The following is a 19,120-nucleotide window of genomic DNA, read 5'->3' as shown; positions in this document are numbered from 1 at the left end:
TTGGGTTGTATCTACCTTACAGGAATGACAATAGCTTTTTAAAAATGGACACAAAGAAAATAGTATAAAAATATCTGTATACCAGAGTACAACTATTAATTCATATTACAGGACATCAAGAGAATGAGATTTACTACTGATGAGGCATAATGTTAACCATTCATTAGTTAAAGCAAGTCATTAAAGCTCATTAATAAAGACATACTTTTTTCAAACGTGTACAGATCTCTTTAGGGAAGCTTCTAGATTAAAAATAAATTTTATTATTTTAGCTGAGAGCAGGCCTTTCTAAAGTCATAGAAATTATATCACTAATTAGTAGTGTTAGTTACCAGTAATGCTAGAAATCCCTTAAGGACAAGCTAATGTTTTTTAGCCAAGCTTCTAAGAATTTGAATATCCTTGACTGGTTACTTTCTTTGTGCTTAGCTCCTGAACATTCTTCAAAGTCACCAAATCTCATAGGTAAGTATTCTTTTTACTTCATACGGCTTTTTTCCTCTATGATTATGTAAATTTGGTAACCAGTAATTGAGCCAATAATTTCACAATTTATGTGTCACTTATTTGGCAGCTCATTTATGAACTGATGCTTGAAATTCTCTACCTAATCAAGATCACGAGCATAGTAAGTGGTCTTTTTAAAACGTTCTCCATGAAATGCTGCATACAGTAATTTTCTAAACAGTTCCAAAGTCAGATGTTCTTATTTGTCATATAGTATCATAAATGATAATTAAACCTTACCATTTTTATTCATATTTTAAAGAGTCTCATCATAATAAACTATTATGTATATAAAAATTATTATTTTAACATTATAGCACAACAAGACTCTCTATTGGATAGTTTTGCACATTAAATCTATTTTCAAAAATCTGCAAGTACAAATTATACAATGTCAGCATACAATTAGATGTAAGCGCTTTTTCCACTAATAAAAATTTTAAAAATGCTTAGACTGTTAAGAATGTAAAGCTAAACTATTAACTTTAGAGTTATTTGATAATAATATGTTGATTTGCAAATTACTAATAAGGCTTTTGTGAAATAAAATAATTACTGGGACTGGGGGCTAAGTGTTCTGAAAAGATGACATGGTTCTAGAATGTTCTCCTGGCAGCCTTGGTGCATTTTGTGAGTCAGGTAAGGGATGGAAGGCAGTACAGGCTGTGGATCACAGAGAAGGAGGGAAGCAAACATATGCCACAATCTTCAACGCCAGTCAGGAAGGAATACAACCTGCACGTATAGGGTAAAGGTCAGGGACTTCACCTGCTGAAGAAGCCCTAGAAGTCTCAGTTTCTAAATGTCATCTAAACACTTATATTTGATTATTATGTTATAAAGTATGTTACTTCTAATAAATTATTGTATCTTTAGCATGTCTTGCTAGGAGTGTTCGTTTTCTGTATTTAGAAGATTGTGATTTTGCTGTCTGGCAATATTACATGAGCTAATTATGTGGAAATTACATTTTAGTGTTTCATTTCCTGAGATAGTTATTATATTGTGTTACTACACTTAGGTTATTTCTTAATCCTCACAGCTACTCCTCAAGGAATGGATTATTATTCTCCTTATAAAGGCTCGTATATAGGGAAGGGCAGCTCCCTGGGACAATGTGTTAGTAGTAAAGACATTTTCTAGACCCAGATTTGTTTTGACTAAAATCTTTTTTGCTGTTCATCATGATGCAAAAAATACTTTATTTCCCCAAAGCTAAGAATACTTTCAAACAATGGGCTTTTTTCTACACTTAAAGATTGTATAACCAGTCATCACTATAAAGTGAATATACCCTCAGTTTTGTTTGTTTTCCTCCAGAGGTGATTATTTGCTCCCTCTATTTCATTTTTAATCTCTTATTTATGATGCATTTGCAAAATGTCTGAGGTGGTGAGCAGTTGCACGTGAGTGTAGTTGAATGTCTTACAGGAGATCAAATCTTTAAGTTTAATCTCAGTAACATTCTGTTCTGATCTTAGTGCTGCTATTTTGCACCCAAAATTATTACACATATTTTTGACTATCATCATGAGATGGTTGAGTATGGACAGCCCTGGGAAGAAAAAAAGGCTGCCACATTTCTTTTTTTCAGTATTTTTTATGGTGCTTCATGCTTCTCTTTCTCCTCCCAGTCTAATTCATCCATGCCACATTTTCCCCCCAGCTTCGTTATCATTTTTTAATGTGTTAACTATGAAGTAGTCATACTTCAAAAATATGTTTTGTTTAAGATTCCCAAGTCTGAAACTATAACACCAAAATATCAAGGGATAGATTTTAGATGACTTTCTTGGTGACCCCCTTAAACACATCATATAAATGGTTGTCTAATCGACTAAACTACAAATATTTCAAGCAAAAGAGTTTAAGTGTATTTGTTTTTGTATAAATCAGTGTGTGTGTGTGTGTGTGTGTGTGTATGTGTTTGCTCATATGCACATGTACACACAGAAAACTACTTCCATGCATTACTGTGTTTACAAATATGCTTGCAGGTGCTTACATATGTCTCAAATAAAAATATTAACTGTCTTGTCTATTACAAGACAAGTTCTAATTTGAAACAAATTAGGAAGACTTTGAGAAAACATTTAGGTATTTTACCCTTTCATGACACAAAGCAAATAGTAGGTTAAGGCAGATACATATCAAATTTATAGGAAAATATCAGAAGTTGAATAACCATAGATCTTTCAGCCAGTTGCACACTAATTTAAGATTAAGAATTAAAAAAGCAAACCCAGGTTTTACTCAGGCATCATTGTCACGCTATTATACCCAGTGTTAGTCTCACCAACTAAATTAAAGATAATTAAATTTTTTAGTGTAGCAATCTGTTAATAGCACTCATGAGTAAAAAATTACACAAACTGACAAAAGTTAATGCTTTCTTTTGTTATTTCAAAGTTATTCACCAACAGGAGGTTTAAAAAAAAAACAACATGTAAATGGGAAAACTATACCAACTAACTAGTATATTTAAATGAAATCTATTTACCTTTTATCCAGTTTGAATAGATGCTTTTTAATTATTGCTAATTGTTTAAGATGCCTTTGCATGCCCCAGAAGATTTAGTCTGAATAAATTTAATTCCTTTAAAATCCCCTTCACTTACAGGCAAATACAGTAAGAAGCCCCATAGGTATGGCAGTAACATAATCATAAAGGCAGAAGCATTTAAATGAGCAGAGCAAGGAAGTCTTCCCCCAAAGAGGCAGAAAAGCTATATGGCTGGAGATGCAAGAACCAAACATGAAACACACAGCTGAAACATTTAAGATGACTGTGAAACAGGTCTATGTTCGCTCGTGAAAGAATGCACTAGGGCAGACTAAAGCATATGAATGGTTCTTTCACAGGTCACAGCGTCCATTCAGCCCATGGACATTGTTATGACCCGACAGAAATAGATGGGCCTAATTAATATTCTGAACATACCTGGGAGAACATTCTTAAGGAAATCATCCTCTGGTGGTTTGGAAATTTTTAAAAAAGAAAGAAAGAAAACTTAACAGTAAGCATTAAAAATTGGATCTAGATAACAGTCAATTGCTCTCAAAGTTTAATGCCGCCTACAAATAGGAGCCTTGTTTGTGTACATTTCTCAGTGGAAATGGCTGTGCCTTGTGAAATAAAGTTGAAGAGTCGGTTTGAATTTGTTAGTAATTATATTCTTGCCATTTTAATCAAACGATGTAAAAATCAGCTGTGGAAAACTTGTCATAGTGGACTTGCAAATTCACATCACAAAGGAATAGTTTAGCAATTCATAAAGTTGGTATTTTTTCATGTAAAATGCATTGAGTAAGAATGAAATATCAGGAAAAAAAAACTATTTTAATGAAAAAGTGTGTACTTATTCACTGGGGAAACAACCACCTGCAAAGAATATTTAAAGTATTTCAAAATGTTTTCTAAATAATTAATTTAAATATTATTTTTCATATATGATTAAATCTAAATTTATCATATACACCTATGATATAATAAGCTATAAGCTTTTCATTATGTAAATTGTGAGCATTTTACATTTTGAATATCATTTATGCAAAATTAACTGTAATTGTACTTTTAAAATTTGCTGCTGCAAAGAGGACTCTAAAACCATAATTAGTTTAGAAATATCATAACGATACGGTAGAGCACAAATTTTATGAGCTACTCCTGCATTTTCTGAGTATATATAAAACATATATAATATGTATATTTATATATAAGTGCATAGACACATACATAGCACACACATACATATATCTATATACAAATTTTAAAGAAAGAACAGAGAATCACGTTATAAAATATTTGATAAAACAAGTTTGGAGAATTGAGTAAAGTACCTATCCTATTCAAATACATGCATTTAACAAAGTAATTCACTCTAAAATGAGAGTCAAGTGTTTAGTGCCCAAACTTAATACAGTACATATAAAACAAAATCCCTATTGAAATGAATGGAGCCATTCATTTCCGCGACACAAAAAGCTGTACTTTCCTTGTCTTGCTACTTTAAAGCCCCTTGATAGCATTTTTCCTTTTTATGGTGCTTTAGGTATAGATGTTTGTCTGCTTAAAAAATCATGAAAAAACCACAAGTAGCAAACACCTAAATATGTAGCAGATGTATAAGTGCTCCTTGGGATAAATGGATTATGGACAATTAACTGTCATCACATCCCTGTCTCCGTTTCCGCTGGCTCCTATAGTATACACCTGTGGCTTATTAGAAATATAACCAAAGTGGTAGCACAAATTCCATGTTCAAAGGTAACCTAGGAAATCAGCTTCCTTACCTTCTTGAGTGTTTCTTATGAATAGAAGAATAAGCAATGTGGAAACAAAAAAACTCAAACAAACCAACTGTAAAAAAAAATGGATTATGAAGAAAATCAAAGAAATCTGAACACTGATGTGATTTGATGACATTAAAAATTACATTTTTTAGTTGTGAAAATCACATTGTGGTTTTGGGGAGGTTTTTTGAAGTATTTGTAGGTAAGATGATGTGTTGTCTAAAACTCCTTCAAAATCATTGGAATAATGAACAGAAACTGGCTGATATGTGATTTTAAACTATGTTCAAGAATTCTTTGATACTCCTCCTTTCAAGATGTGGAGCTTGATTCCTCTCTCCTCCAGTGTTCGTTGTATACAGTGACCTACTTCTAACAAATAGAATAATGCAGAGTAGCAGTGTGTGATTTCCAAAACTAAATCGTACAAGTCATTATGGCTTCCTCTTTGTAGTTCCTCTTGTATCTCTTGGGGCGTGGGGAAATCAGTGGCCATGTCACAAGAACATTCCAGCAGTCCTACATGGTGAGGAAATGAGTCTTCTTACCAAAAATCCCTGAGGCCCCCTGCCAATAGTCATGTGAGATGATCACCCTGGAAGTGGAACCTCTGGTCCTTGTCATACTTTAGGTGACCACAGCCCAAGACAACATCTTGACTGCAGCTTCTAGAGTGACTCTCCGAATGACCCAGCTAAGTTGTTCCTAAATTTCTGATTCAGAGAATAAGATAAGACATGTTTATTGTTCTAAGCTACTAGAATGCTCTTGTTTTGTGGGTTTTTTTTCTTTTCTGGCAACAGTAGATAATTAAAACAGTGTCTACAAAACTAAATTATCAGTTGAGGTTTTGATGCTGGATAATGAAAACGTGAGACATTATCATAGTATTTTATCCACGTCATGTATATTTCAAGAAGTATATAACTTTTAAAATTGATTTTAATTTTTCTTTACGTTGCAAGGATGTAATTTAAATGAAAACTATTGATATTTTAGTTAATATTAGAAATTTGTGGTTTTTTTTTAAAAAGAATCCTTTAAGCCTCTTTGCTGATTTTTTTCTCCAATATTTAAATGCATTTAGATTATCCTCACCCATTTTCAGCAACTTTCAAAAAAATAAATCTTAATGGAAAAGGTAACAACAAAAAGATCTAGGGTATAAAGTAGAGACAGCCTCAAGTAGAAACTTGGAGAAATAATTTAGGTATCCCCCACAACATAGTATTTATCACCCTTCCACAAATAAGCATACTCTGTGAGTAAAACATTATGCTTTCTTGACAAGCACAGCTTCCAGGTGAGACCCCTTGAGCCCTGCCTATAGCAAAATGAGACTATAAATATGAAAAGATATTATCTTTAAAGATTGCTATGATATGATTACCCAAAATCTATCTAAAATGAATATAATCAGCAAATAACACATTTAATAGCCTGAACTAAGTACGAAATGAAATTGAAATACAGTTAAACTTAAGGAAAATAAAGTTGTTATCTTTTGTTATACAGTGACTTCTAAAGGGGTTAATTTCTGAAGTTTTGAGTTTTGGCTTTTAAATATGTAAGTTCCACATGCCATATTAAGTAGAAGGCATATGTATGTAATTAAGCATTTATGAAGGAAAATAAAGCATATCAGACACATAGCATATTTGATACATTTTTTATGTGCCAGGTTTTTTTATTAATTATTTTTATTAACATATAATGTATTATTTGCCCCAGGGGTACAGGTCTGAAAATCGGCAGGCTTACACACTTCACAGCACTGACCATATCACTTTTACCCTCCCCAGGGTCCATAACCCAACCACCCTCTCCACAACCCCCCTCCCCCCCAGCAGCCCTCAGTTTGTTTTGTGAGATTTAGAGTCTCTTATGGTTTGTCTCCCTCCTGATCTTATCTTGTTTCATTTTTTCCTTCCCTATACCCCAAACCACCCACTCTGCCTCTTAAATTTTATCATATTGATTTCTCATGTTTTTCCCATGAGCTATCTTTTTTTCACATTGATAGAGGAGGAAACAAACATGAAAGGCCAATTTTCTTGCTAGGACTACGCAAGTAAAATTGGTGGTTCGTAATTTCAGATTTGAACTTCTCTGAATCAAAATCCCAATCACATGGAACACAATTACGTGCTCAGCAAGGTGTTGGTTCTGTGTGAACAGAAAAGAGGAAAACGTAGCCTCAGCCCTCAGTGCACATTTACATTTTTAGAAAACAAAACATTAAATGGAAACTAGTAAAGCATGGAGATATTAGTGGTATACTGCATGGGACTGCGATAAATGAAATGGAAAGCTGCAAGAATTAGGGATATGTGGTCAGCAGCAGCTGAACAAATTTTTATGGAGGAATTGAGATTTTAGGTAGGCTTTGGGGGGAAAAAGTATAATTTGGACTGAAGGAAGCATATGGATATTATTGGTAAACTTAATCCCCAGTGGTAGACACATTTCAGTTGGAGGAAGTGCATATGAGAGTCCTGAATGATGACCCTTACAAGGAAGCCAGCTGCACAATCCTGGGTAGCCCGCTGTTTCCCTCAGATCCCTTTTCTTGCTTCTTGCTGGAATGCAGATGTACCAATGGAGCCGCCAAAAACAAAAACAAAACAAAACAAAACAAAAAAAACAGTGTCCTCATCACTTCATTAAGCTGCTCAACCAGCACCAGCTGCTGCTCATCTGAGGCTTGTTACATAACAAAAACAAAACTGCCCTTGTTTAAGCCTCTATAGCTGGGTTTTCTATTTCCTTACTAACATTCCTAATAGATATGGCATAATCTACAGTATTCCAGGCAAGAGACATACCACTGAAAATGCACTCATCTGGGGCATAAAAAAGTTTAAATTTCCATAACTGACAGTGTTTGACTGTAACTTAGCCTGATTCAAGGCGTTGATCTTCGACTAATAAATTTTGGTGTGCTACTGAATTGGGGTCACTGTTTCTTTTAAGGTGCCATCCTCAAATCTTCTCAAGAAGTATCTGTGATTGTCCACCAAAAAATAGGGTAAAATGAAGATTTGAGATTGTGTGGAGAGAAGGCATGAGTAATCTTTATTGGAACGTTAATGGAGCTCTTAAACGAAATAAAGCTCTGAAATGAAATAAAGGTCTGGGTGAGCAATTGTAGAGGTTAAAGGGAAGTTAGTAAACTAGTATTTATTATTTTCAAGACTTAAGTTCTGTAATCAACTGTGGAGATTTGGTTTAAATTGGTTTGTGTGATTTTATTTCTGATACATTTGGAAGGAATTGATGACAATATTAAAATAGTTTTATATAAGATACAAAGGGAAAGTATTATCTAGGCTTTCCAGTTTAAGAGATTGTTAAAGTTGATACCTCTGATGGAAATGAAACTTTTTGAAAAGAGTGCTGGTGTTGGAGGAACAAATAACCTCCCTGTTGGATGTATTGCAGTTGAGCACCCCTGATGCAAACTTGGGTAAGCTGCGAACCATCTCAGAGACAAAGGCTGTGAGTTACGAATGGAGTTCCACAGTTAGAAGTAATCAGGATAAATATATATATATAAAAGCTAAGCAATGAAGGTAATTAACGAAACTGCTACGTTAAAACTGTATGTTATCAAAAACAGAAATTTGAGTTCCCATAAGAGGAAAACAACAGTGCATAAATAGCAACAGAGAGGAAGGGTCCAGGGAGCCAAGGAGACTTGTTTGGGACACAGGAAAGCAACACAGTCAAGTGTAGTGTTGGGATCCACGACAGATCCTTGTGTAAGAAGGCGATGGGAACCTGTAGGGGAATGGTTCTGATAGAGCCAGGGGTGAGGAAGTGCCTACATTCCAGGCATGGGTTAAGAAATGAGACAGAGAATAGAGAATATTTAGCAAAAGAGTGAAAACTTCTAGTTCCAGCCAATAAAGAGTCAATTCCAAAGGGCACATGTGAGGGACTGACGTGAAGTTTTAGGGGTGGGGAGAGGTTTATTCTTATTATGGTAGTTGTTGGAGGATGCAGATTTTGGAAGCATAAACTCCTTTTGATTTAACAATTTGAAATAATATCTTTAAATATATAAATGATATCTTTAAATACTTTTTGTTTTGCTGTATTACAGTAATTGCTTTTGAACTTTTAAAAAATTGTGTGAACACTTTTGAGTCGTACAAAGATTATAAAAAATTATCTTCCCCACTTTATACTAATTGACCTGAATGTGTTAAAGATGCAGAAAATTGCAAGTGTTCAACTCAATGAAAAAGTTTCTTTCTACTTTTAAAAATCAAACAAAAGTTTGTACCACCTGTTTAGACAGAAAAACACTTTTTGTTCATAGAATAACTTTAAGTGTATTTTTACACTTATGGTTTTATGTCTAAATTTGTAAAATATAATAATTATTCTTTCCTATCTACATTCTAATCATTATTGTATGGGATCAGAGAGCTGCAAACTCACCCATTATTAGCATGACTTTGTACAAAATTATAGGATTATACAATAATTATTTGATTTTAAATTATGTCACGCCTTTAATCTAGGAGCTAAGTGGGAAAGTCATGAACAAACATCTGCATTAGTTATTAAAATAAAAACAAACAATAAAATGACTAAGGGAAAAAGTCCTATGTCTTATGCTTTTCATGATCTTTTACTTAAAATTCACATGATTAATTCTTCTTAGGAGACTCTGTTAAGAAAACAGATGAAAGAAAAAAGTAGAATCATTAAAATAGTGATATGTCATGTGCACTTTAGATCTGAGTTTCCTGAGATAAAATGAAAGGGGAGACAATCTCTTTTTGTCATATGAGAGTTCTATAAACTATTGTGTTCCTCCTTTCTCCTTGATTCTCAGGAAACTCAAGTTGAAATTTTGTTGGGAAAGCCTAGAATACATTAGTTTTTCTGGCATAATCACATTTCTCTTCTGTCTTTACTACTTGGTTCTCCATTCTTTCTTATGCTTTATTGATTTACCATTCTATGATACCTGCTTTGATGTCATCTGTTTCTTATATCCTTTTTGGAATTTGTTAGAACATAAGTATTAATATTACAAATATTAAATAATAAATTTGATCACTATGAAATCCTACTAAAGAGCAATACATAAGTGCATTTTATGGAAAGTAGTAATATAAATTTAAAAAGAATTAACTAGCCTTAAGTTAAAAGTGTAGATTTAAACACCATGAATGTTGATATCAGCTTCATTAATGGAACTCACTCACATTACCAGTAAAATAATCTATAGGAAAAAAGGGAATGATAGAATAAAATACTAACTAGAAATACTCTAAATTGTATAAGCCGTGAAATAAAATTCAGTAATATCAATTAAGGGTAGTAGAAATTGCCTCGATTTGGATGAGCAGAAATTCACTACTTACCTTGAGACTGAGGTGTTCTTAGCTAAAAAAAGAATAAATTTGACTTAGTAAGGCTCCTTCCTACTTTATAACTTCTTTCCTGGAATGTTTTTTAAAGTTTATCTCTCTATTTTCTACTTATTTATTTATTTATTTATTTTTTATAAACATGTATTTTTATCCCCAGGGGTACAGGTCTGTGAATCGCCAGGTTTACACACTTCACAGCACTCACCAAAGCACATACCCTCCCCAATGTCCATAATCCCACCCCCCCTTCTCCCAGCCCCCCTCCCCCCAGCAACCCTCAGTTTGTTTTGTAAGATTAAGAGTCACTTATGGTTTGTCTCCCTCCCAATCCCATCTTGTTTCATTGATTCTTCTCCTACCCACTTAAGCCCCCAAGTTGCATCACCACTTCCTCGTATCAGGGAGATCATATGATAGTTGTCTTTCTCTGCTTGACTTATTTCGCTAAGCATGATACGCTCTAGGTCCATCCATGTTGTCGCAAATGGCAAGATTTCATTTCTTTTGATGGCTGCATAGTATTCCATTGTGTATATATACCACATCTTCTTGATCCATTCATCTGTTGATGGACATCTAGGTTCTTTCCATAGTTTGGCTATTGTGGACATTGCTGCTATAAACATTTGGGTGCACATGCCCCTTTGGACCACTACGTTTGTATCTTTAGGGTAAATACCCAGTAGTGAAATTGCTGGGTCATAGGGAAGTTCTATTTTCAACATTTTGAGGAACCTCCATGCTGTTTTCCAGAGTGGCTGCACCAGCTTGCATTCCCACCAACAGTGTAGGAGGGTTCCCCTTTCTCCGCATCCTCGCCAGCATCTGTCATTTCCTGACTTGTTGATTTTAGCTATTCTGACTGGTGTGAGGTGATATCTCATTGTGGTTTTGATTTGTATTTCCCTGATGCCGAGTGATATGGAGCACTTTTTCATGTGTCTGTTGGCCATCTGAATGTCTTCTTTGCAGAAATGTCTGTTCATGTCCTCTGTCCATTTCTTGATTGGATTATTTGTTCTTTGGGTGTTGAGTTTGCTAAGTTCTTTATAGATTTTGGACACTAGTCCTTTATCTGATTAGTCCTTTGCAAATATCTTCTCCCATTCTGTCAGTGGTCTTTTGATTTTGTTAACTGTTTCCTTTGCTGTGCAAAAGCTTTTGATCTTGATGAAATCCCAATAGTTCATTTTTGCCCTTGCTTCCCTTGCCTTTGGCGATGTTCCTAGGAAGAGGTTGCTGCCTGTGTCCTCCTCAAGGATTTTGATGGATTCCTTTCGCACATTGAGGTCCTTCATCCATTTTGAGTCTATTTTCGTGTGTGGTGTAAGGAAATGGTCCAATTTCATTTTTCTGCATGTGGCTGTCCAATTTTCCCAACACCATTTATTGAAGAGGCTGTCTTTTATCCATTGGACATTCTTTCCTGCTTTGTCGAAGATTAGTTGACCATAGAGTTGAGGGTCTATTTCTGGGCTCTCTATTCTGTTCCATTGATCTATGTGTCTGTTTTTGTGCCAGTACCATGCTGTCTTGATGATGACAGATTTGTAATAGAGCTTGAAGTCCGGAATTGTGATGCCACCAACTTTGGCTTTCTTTCGAGGTCTTTTCTGGTTCCATATAAATTTTAGAATTATTTGTTCCATTTCTTTGAAAAAGATGGATGGTACGTTGATAGGAATTGCATTAAATGTGTAGATTGCTTTAGGTAGCATAGACATTTTCACAATATTTATTCTTCCAATCCAGGAGCATGGAACATTTTTCCATTTCTTTGTGTCTTCCTCAATTTCTTTCATGAGTACTTTAGGTTTTCTGAGTATAGATTGTGTGCCTCTTTGGTTAGGTTTATTCCTAGGTATCTTATGGTTTGGGGTGCAATTTTAAATGGGATTGACTCCTTAATTTCTCTTTCTTCTGTCTTGTTGTTGGTGTAGAGAAATGCAACTGATTTCTGTGCATTGATTTTATATCCTGACACTTTACTGAATTCCTGTATAAGTTCTAGCAGTTTTGGAGTGGAGTCTTTTGGGTTTTCCACATATAGTATCATATCATCTGCGAAGAGTGATAATTTGACTTCTTCTTTGCCGATTTGGATGCCTTTAATTTCCTTTTGTTGTCTGATTGCTGAGGCTAGGACCTCTAGTACTATGTTGAATAGCAGTGGTGATAATGGACATCCCTGCCGTGTTCTTGACCTTAGCGGAAAAGCTTTCAGTTTTTCTCCATTGAGAATGATATCTGCAGTGGGGTTTTCATAGATGGCTTTGATAATATTGAGGTATGTGCCCTCTATCCCTACACTTTGAAGAGTTTTGATCAGGAAGGGATGCTGTACTTTGTCAAATGCTTTTTCAGCATCTATTGAGAGTATCATATGGTTCTTGTTCTTTCTTTTATTGATGTGTTGTATCACATTGACTGATTTGGTTCAACATCCAACCTTGCAGCCCTGGAATAAATCCCACTTGGTCGTGGTGAATAATCTTTTTAATGTACTGTTGAATCCTATTGGCTAGTATTTTGGTGAGAATTTTAGCATCTGTGTTCATCAAGGATATTGGTCTATAGCTCTCTTTTTTGATGGGATCCTTGTCTGGTTTTGGGATCAAGGTGATGCTGGCCTCATAAAATGAGTTTGGAAGTTTTCCTTCCATTTATATTTTTTGGAACAGTTTCAGGAGAATAGGAATTAGTTCTTCTTTAAATGTTTTGTAGAATTCCCCCGGGAAGCTGTCTGGCCCTGGGCTTTTGTTTGTTTGGAGATTGTTAATGACTGTTTCAATCTCCTTACTGGTTATGGGTCTGTTCAGGCTTTCTATTTCTTCCTGGTTCAGTTGTGGTAGTTTATATGTTTCTAGGAATGCATCCATTTCTTCCAGATTGTCAAATTTGTTGGCATAGAGTTGTTCATAGTATGTTCTTATAATAGTTTGTATTTCTTTGGTGTTAGTTGTGATTTCTCCTCTTCATTCATGATTTTATTTATTTGGGTCCTTTCTCTTTTCTTTTTGATAAGTCTGGCCAAGGGTTTATCAATTTTTTATTAATTCTTTCAAAGAACCAGCTCCTAGTTTCGTTGATTTGCTCTATTGTCTTTTTGGTTTCTATTTCATTGATTCCTGCTCTGATCTTAATGATTTCTCTTCTCCTGCTGGGCTTAGGGTTTCTTTCTTGTTCTTTCTCCAGCTCCTTTAGGTGTAGGATTAGGTTGTGTACCTGAGACCTTTCTTGTTTCTTGAGGAAGGCTTGTACCACTATATATTTTCCTCTCAGGACTGCCTTTGTTGTGTCCCACAGATTTTGAACCGTTGTATTTTCATTATCATTTGTTTCCATGATTTTTTTCAATTCTTCTTTAATTTCCCGGTTGACCCATTCATTCTTTAGAAGGATACTGTTTAGTCTCCATGTATTTGGGTTCTTTCCAAACTTCCTTTTGTGGTTGAGTTCTAGCTTTAGAGCATTGTGGTCTGAAAATATGCAGGGAATGATCCCAATCTTTTGATACCGGTTGAGTCCTGATTTAGGACCGAGGATGTGATCTATTCTGGAGAATGTTCCATGTGCACTAGAGAAGAATGTGTATTTTGTTGCTTTGGGATGAAATGTTCTGAATATATCTGTGATGTCCATCTGGTCCAGTGTGTCGTTTAAGGCCTTTATTTCCTTGCTGATCTTTTGCTTGGATGATCTATCCATTTCAGTGAGGGGAGTGTTAAAGTCCCCTGCTATTATTGTGTTATTGTTGATGTGTTTCTTTGATTTTGTTATTAATTGGTTTATATAGTTGGCTGCTCCCACGTTGGGGGCATAGATATTTAAAATTGTTAGATCTTCTTGTTGGACAGACCCTTTGAGTATGATATAGTGTCCTTCCTTATCTCTTATTATAGTCTTTGGCTTAAAATCTAATTGATCTGATATAAGGATTGCCACTCCTGCTTTCTTCTGATGTCCATTAGCATGGTAAATTCTTTTCCACCCCCTCACTTTAAATCTGGAGGTGTCTTCGGGCTTAAAATGAGTTTCTTGGAGGCAACATATAGATGGGTTTTGTTTTTTTATCCATTCTGATACCCTGTGTCTTTTGCCAGGGGCATTTAGCCCATTAACATTCAGGGTAACTATTGAGAGATATGAATTTAGTGCCATTGTATTGCCTGTAAGGTGACTGTTACTGTATATTGTCTCTGTTCCTTACTGATCTACCACTTGTAGGCTCTCTGCTTAGAGGACCCCTTTCAATATTTCCTGTAGAGCCGGTTTGGTGTTTGCAAATTCTTTCAGTTTTTGTTTGTCCTGGAAGCTTTTAATCTCTCCTTCTATTTTCAATGATAGCCTAGCTGGATATAGTATTCTTGGCTGCATGTTTTTCTCGTTTAGAGCTCTGAAAATATCATGCCAGTTCTTTCTGGCCTGCCAGGTCTCTGTGGATAAGTCAGCTGCCAATCTAATATTTTTACCACTGTATGTTACAGATCTCTTTTCCCGGGCTGCTTTCAGGATTTTCTCTTTGTCACTAAGACTTGTAAATTTTACTATAAGGTGACGGGGTGTGGGCCTATTCTTATTGATTTTGAGGGGTGTTCTCTGAACCTCCTGAATTTTGATGCTCGTTCCCTTTGCCATATTGGGGAAATTCTCCCCAATAATTCTCTCCAGTATACCTTCTGCTCCCCTCTCTCTTTCTTCTTCTGGAATCCCAATTATTCTAATGTTGTTTTGTCTTATGGTGTCACTTATCTCTTGAATTCTCCCCTCGTGGTCCAGTAGCTGTTTGTCCCTCTTTTGCTCAGCTTCTTTATTCTCTGTCATTTGATCTTCTCTATCACTAATTCTTTCTTCTGCCTCATTTATCCTAGCAGTGAGAGCCTCCATTTTTGATTGCACCTCATTAGTAGCTTTTTTTATTTCAACTTGGTTAGATTTTAGTTCTTTTATTTCTCCAGAAAGGGCTTTTATATCTCCCGAGAGGATTTCTCTAATATCTTCCATGCCTTTTTCGAGCCTGGCTAGAACCTTGAGAATTGTCATTCTGAACTCTAGATCTGACATATTACCAATGTCTGTATTGATTAGGTCCCTAGCCTTCGGTACTGCCTCTTGTTCTTTTTTTTTTTTTTTTTTGTGGTGAATTTTTCCGCCTTGTCATTTTGTCCAGATAAGAGTATATGAAAGAGCAAGTAAAATAGTAAAAGACTTGTAACAACCCCAGGAAAATATGGTTTAACCAAATCAGAAGAGATCCCAAATCGTGATGGGGGAGAAAGTGGATAAAAAGAGGTTCAAAAGGAAAGAAAGGAAAAAAAAAAAAGAAAAGAATTTAAAAAAGGAAAACGAATAAAGAAAAATATAAAAAGGAAAAAATATATATTAGATAAACTAGTTAAAAAACGTTAAAAAAGAAAAGGGTAAAAGTTTAAAAAAATATTAGCAGAAGAAGAGAAAAAAATGAAAAAGAAAAAAATTAAATTAACTGCAAGACTAAAAAAATCACAGGAAAAAAAAAAAAGAAAAAAAATCATAGGGAGAAAGCCATGAGTTCCGTTCTTTGCTTTCTCCTCCTCTGGAATTCTGCTGCTCTCCTTGGTATTGAAACCGCACTCCTTGGTAGGTGAACTTGGCCTTGGCTGGATTTCTTGTTGATCTTCTGGGGGAGGGGCCTGGTGTAGTGATTCTCAAGTGTCTTTGCCCCAGGGAATTGCACCGCCCTTACCAGGGGCCGGGCTGAGTAATCCGCTCGGCTTTGCTTTCAGGAGCTTATGTTCCCTGAGCTTTCCGTAGAGTTCCGGAGGACGGGAATACAAATGGCAGCCTCCTGGTCTCTGCCCGGAGGAGCCGAGAGCCCGGGCGCACCACTCCTCAGTACGCCCTCAGAGAACAGCGCCCAGTTACTCCCATGTGCCTGACCTCTGGTCGCGCTCCGATTCACGATTCAAGGTAACCCTGAGCTGCGAGCTTATTGTCGGCTCTGTCTCTGCAGCTGGCTTTCCCGTTCCAATACGCGCAAGCTCTGTGACACTCAGATACCCCCGATCCTTCTGTGACCCTGAGGGACCTGAGGCCACGCTGACCCCACGTGGGCTTCGCCCCGATTTAGCCTCTGGAGCAATGTCCCTCAGCGGAACAGACTTTTAAAAGTCCTGATTTTGTGCTCCGTTGCTCCGCCGCTTGCTGGGAGCTGGCCCCTCCCCCCAGGGTCTATCTTCCTGTCACTTTGGATTCACTTCTCCACCGGTCCTACCTTTCAGAAAGTGGTTGTTTTTCTGTTTCCAGAATTGTTGTTCTTCTTCTCTTCAATCTTCCGATGGATTTGCATGTGTTTGCAATCTTTAGATAAGCTATCTAGCTGATCTCTGGCTAGCTGAAGTAGTCTCAGCCTGCTACTTCTCCGCCATCTTGACCAGTCTCTTTTCTCTCTATTTTTTAAAAAAGATTTATTTATTTGTTTTAGAGAGAGAGAACAGAGTGAGTGGCAGAGAGAGAGAGGGAAATAGAGAATCCCAGGCAGACTCCCTGTTGAGCACGGATCCGGACAAGGGAGTTGATCCCACCACCCAGTGATCATGACCTGAGCCAAATTCAAGAGTTGGACACTTAACCAACTGAACCACCCATACACTCATTAATGTTTCTATATTTTAAGTGCACTATTTATTTTGTTGTTTTACTGCGTATAATGATGGGTTTGAGGAGGCTAAAAATTGCATAGAAATGACACAGGAAGAAAAGAACATAGATATCTCTGGTGTTCTGGCATTTCTTTTGAAATAAAATGCTTACTACACTTTAGTAAGCTTAAATTAGAAATATTTAACTTCAGAAAGTTTGTGAAATTGTAAACAGTGAGCAGTACTTAAAATCAGTTACACTTTGCCATAAAAGACAGAGTCTGGGAGTAATTTAACAGAACTTACGATTTTGGCATCTTACAAAGTTGTATTTGGTTTGCTGAGTTTTGTGGATAACGTGTCACATGACCGCATTCTTTCAGGATTTCAACACTTCTATTCCAGTGGGACTCAGGAAAACAGAGTTTGATGGAAATGCAAAATATATATTTTAACATCATTCTTCCCTTTTTCTCTGAAGTTCCAAAAAGTTTTGATTCTAATTTGATTTGTGTTTATGGTGATTTGGGAGGGAGTTTCCTGGATTGCAAATCTCCATTTCAGATTGACAACTGGAAGGCTTTCAACAACCACAGACACCAAAAACAGCAATGTAGTATTAGAATTTAAAAGAAAATTAAGGAATCTGCATTAGTAAAATTTCCATTTTACTTTACCAGCTGGCTTGGTGTCTTGTTTATGTCCTTTTTCAAGTATTTTAGTGTCCTCTTTTTCCTTGTATTTTGTAAGTTTTGTATTTATTTAGAATCATTTTATCTATCTCTGGCAAAGTTGTAGAATCCAAAAGAACAATATCATTTTGGCTGACTCACTAAAGAGAGGTGGTAAAATCCACAGTTTTTATATTTCCCTGACACCATAAGACCATAAGGCCTTTACAATGTATGTTACAATATCTGTTTCATTAACATTTTTTACTATCTTCTAACCTATTGATATTTTTGTAAAGAAGTTGATGACTACTTCCATAGAATAAGAAAGTCCCTACTTCAAACACTAACATAGATGTTAGACCATTTATCGAAGTAACTATAGCTGCAAAATTGATAGTGTCCAAATATTAAATTAATTTATATAGTAACTGTCCAAAACTCCTCCTGAGTTTATTTATTTATTTATTTTGAAAAATATAGAATGTTACTACCAACATCCCAAAGGTGGTGTTAATATAGAGTGTCAACAAAACCAAAAGTTAGTTCTTTGAAAACATCAAAAAAAATTACAATCCTTTACCTAGACTTAAAAAAAAAATAGAAAAGAGAGGCAACTAATTAAAATCAGAAATGCAACTGAAGATTTTAGTACTAATCTTACAGAAATGGTATTAGGAGAATAATGAAAAATTATACCCCAACAAATTTAATAATCTAGGTGAGTGGATAAATTCCTGGAAACATGCAAATTACTGAACTGACCCAAGATGAAATAGAAAATCTCAACAGACATAAAGCAGGTACAGAGATTGATGCAGTAATCAAAAACCTCCCAACAAAGAAAAGTTCAAGACCAGATCAGGTGACTTCACTGGTGAATTCTACCAAACATTTAAATAATTAACATCAGTTCTCCTCAAATTCTTCTAAAGAAGAAGAAGAAGAAAAAAGAGGAAGATGAAGGAGAGAATAGTTCCTAATACATTCAATGAGGATAGCATTAGCCTGATACAAAAGACAAAGACACCACCAGAGAAGAAAACCACAGAGCAACATCTTTTATGAATATTGATGCAAAAATCCTCAACAGAATACTTGCAAACCAAATCCAACAGCAAATTAAAAGGATTATACACTGTGACCAAGTGGGATTTATCCTTTGAATGGCTCAACATAAGAAAATAAATTAATTTAGTAGACCATATACTTAGAACAAAAGAAAACAAAACCCACATAAATATCCCAATTGCAGCAGAAAATATTTGAAAAATTTTAATACTCTCTTGTAATTTAAAAAATCATGTACAAGGAATTTCCTAATGTAAAACATTGATGAAAAACTTATAGTATATATATATATATATATTCCCCCCCCCCCCAGTGGTGAAAGACTGAAAGCTTACTCCTAAGATCAAGGATGCCCACTTTTGCCACTGCTATTCAACATTGTAATGGAAGACCTAGCCAGAGCACATAGGCAAGAAAAAGAAATAAGGCATCCAAATTGGAAAAGAGAAACTAAAGCTCTCTCTATTTTTAGATGACATGATTCTATACATGAAATATCCCAAGAATCACAAAAGTACTATTAGAACTAATCAAAGTTGCAGGGCTCAAGGTCAATATGTAAAATCAG

Source organism: Mustela nigripes, chromosome 2 (genome assembly GCF_022355385.1).
Source record: "Mustela nigripes isolate SB6536 chromosome 2, MUSNIG.SB6536, whole genome shotgun sequence".
Taxonomy (NCBI): domain Eukaryota; kingdom Metazoa; phylum Chordata; class Mammalia; order Carnivora; family Mustelidae; genus Mustela; species Mustela nigripes.
This window is presented reverse-complemented; position numbering follows the sequence as displayed.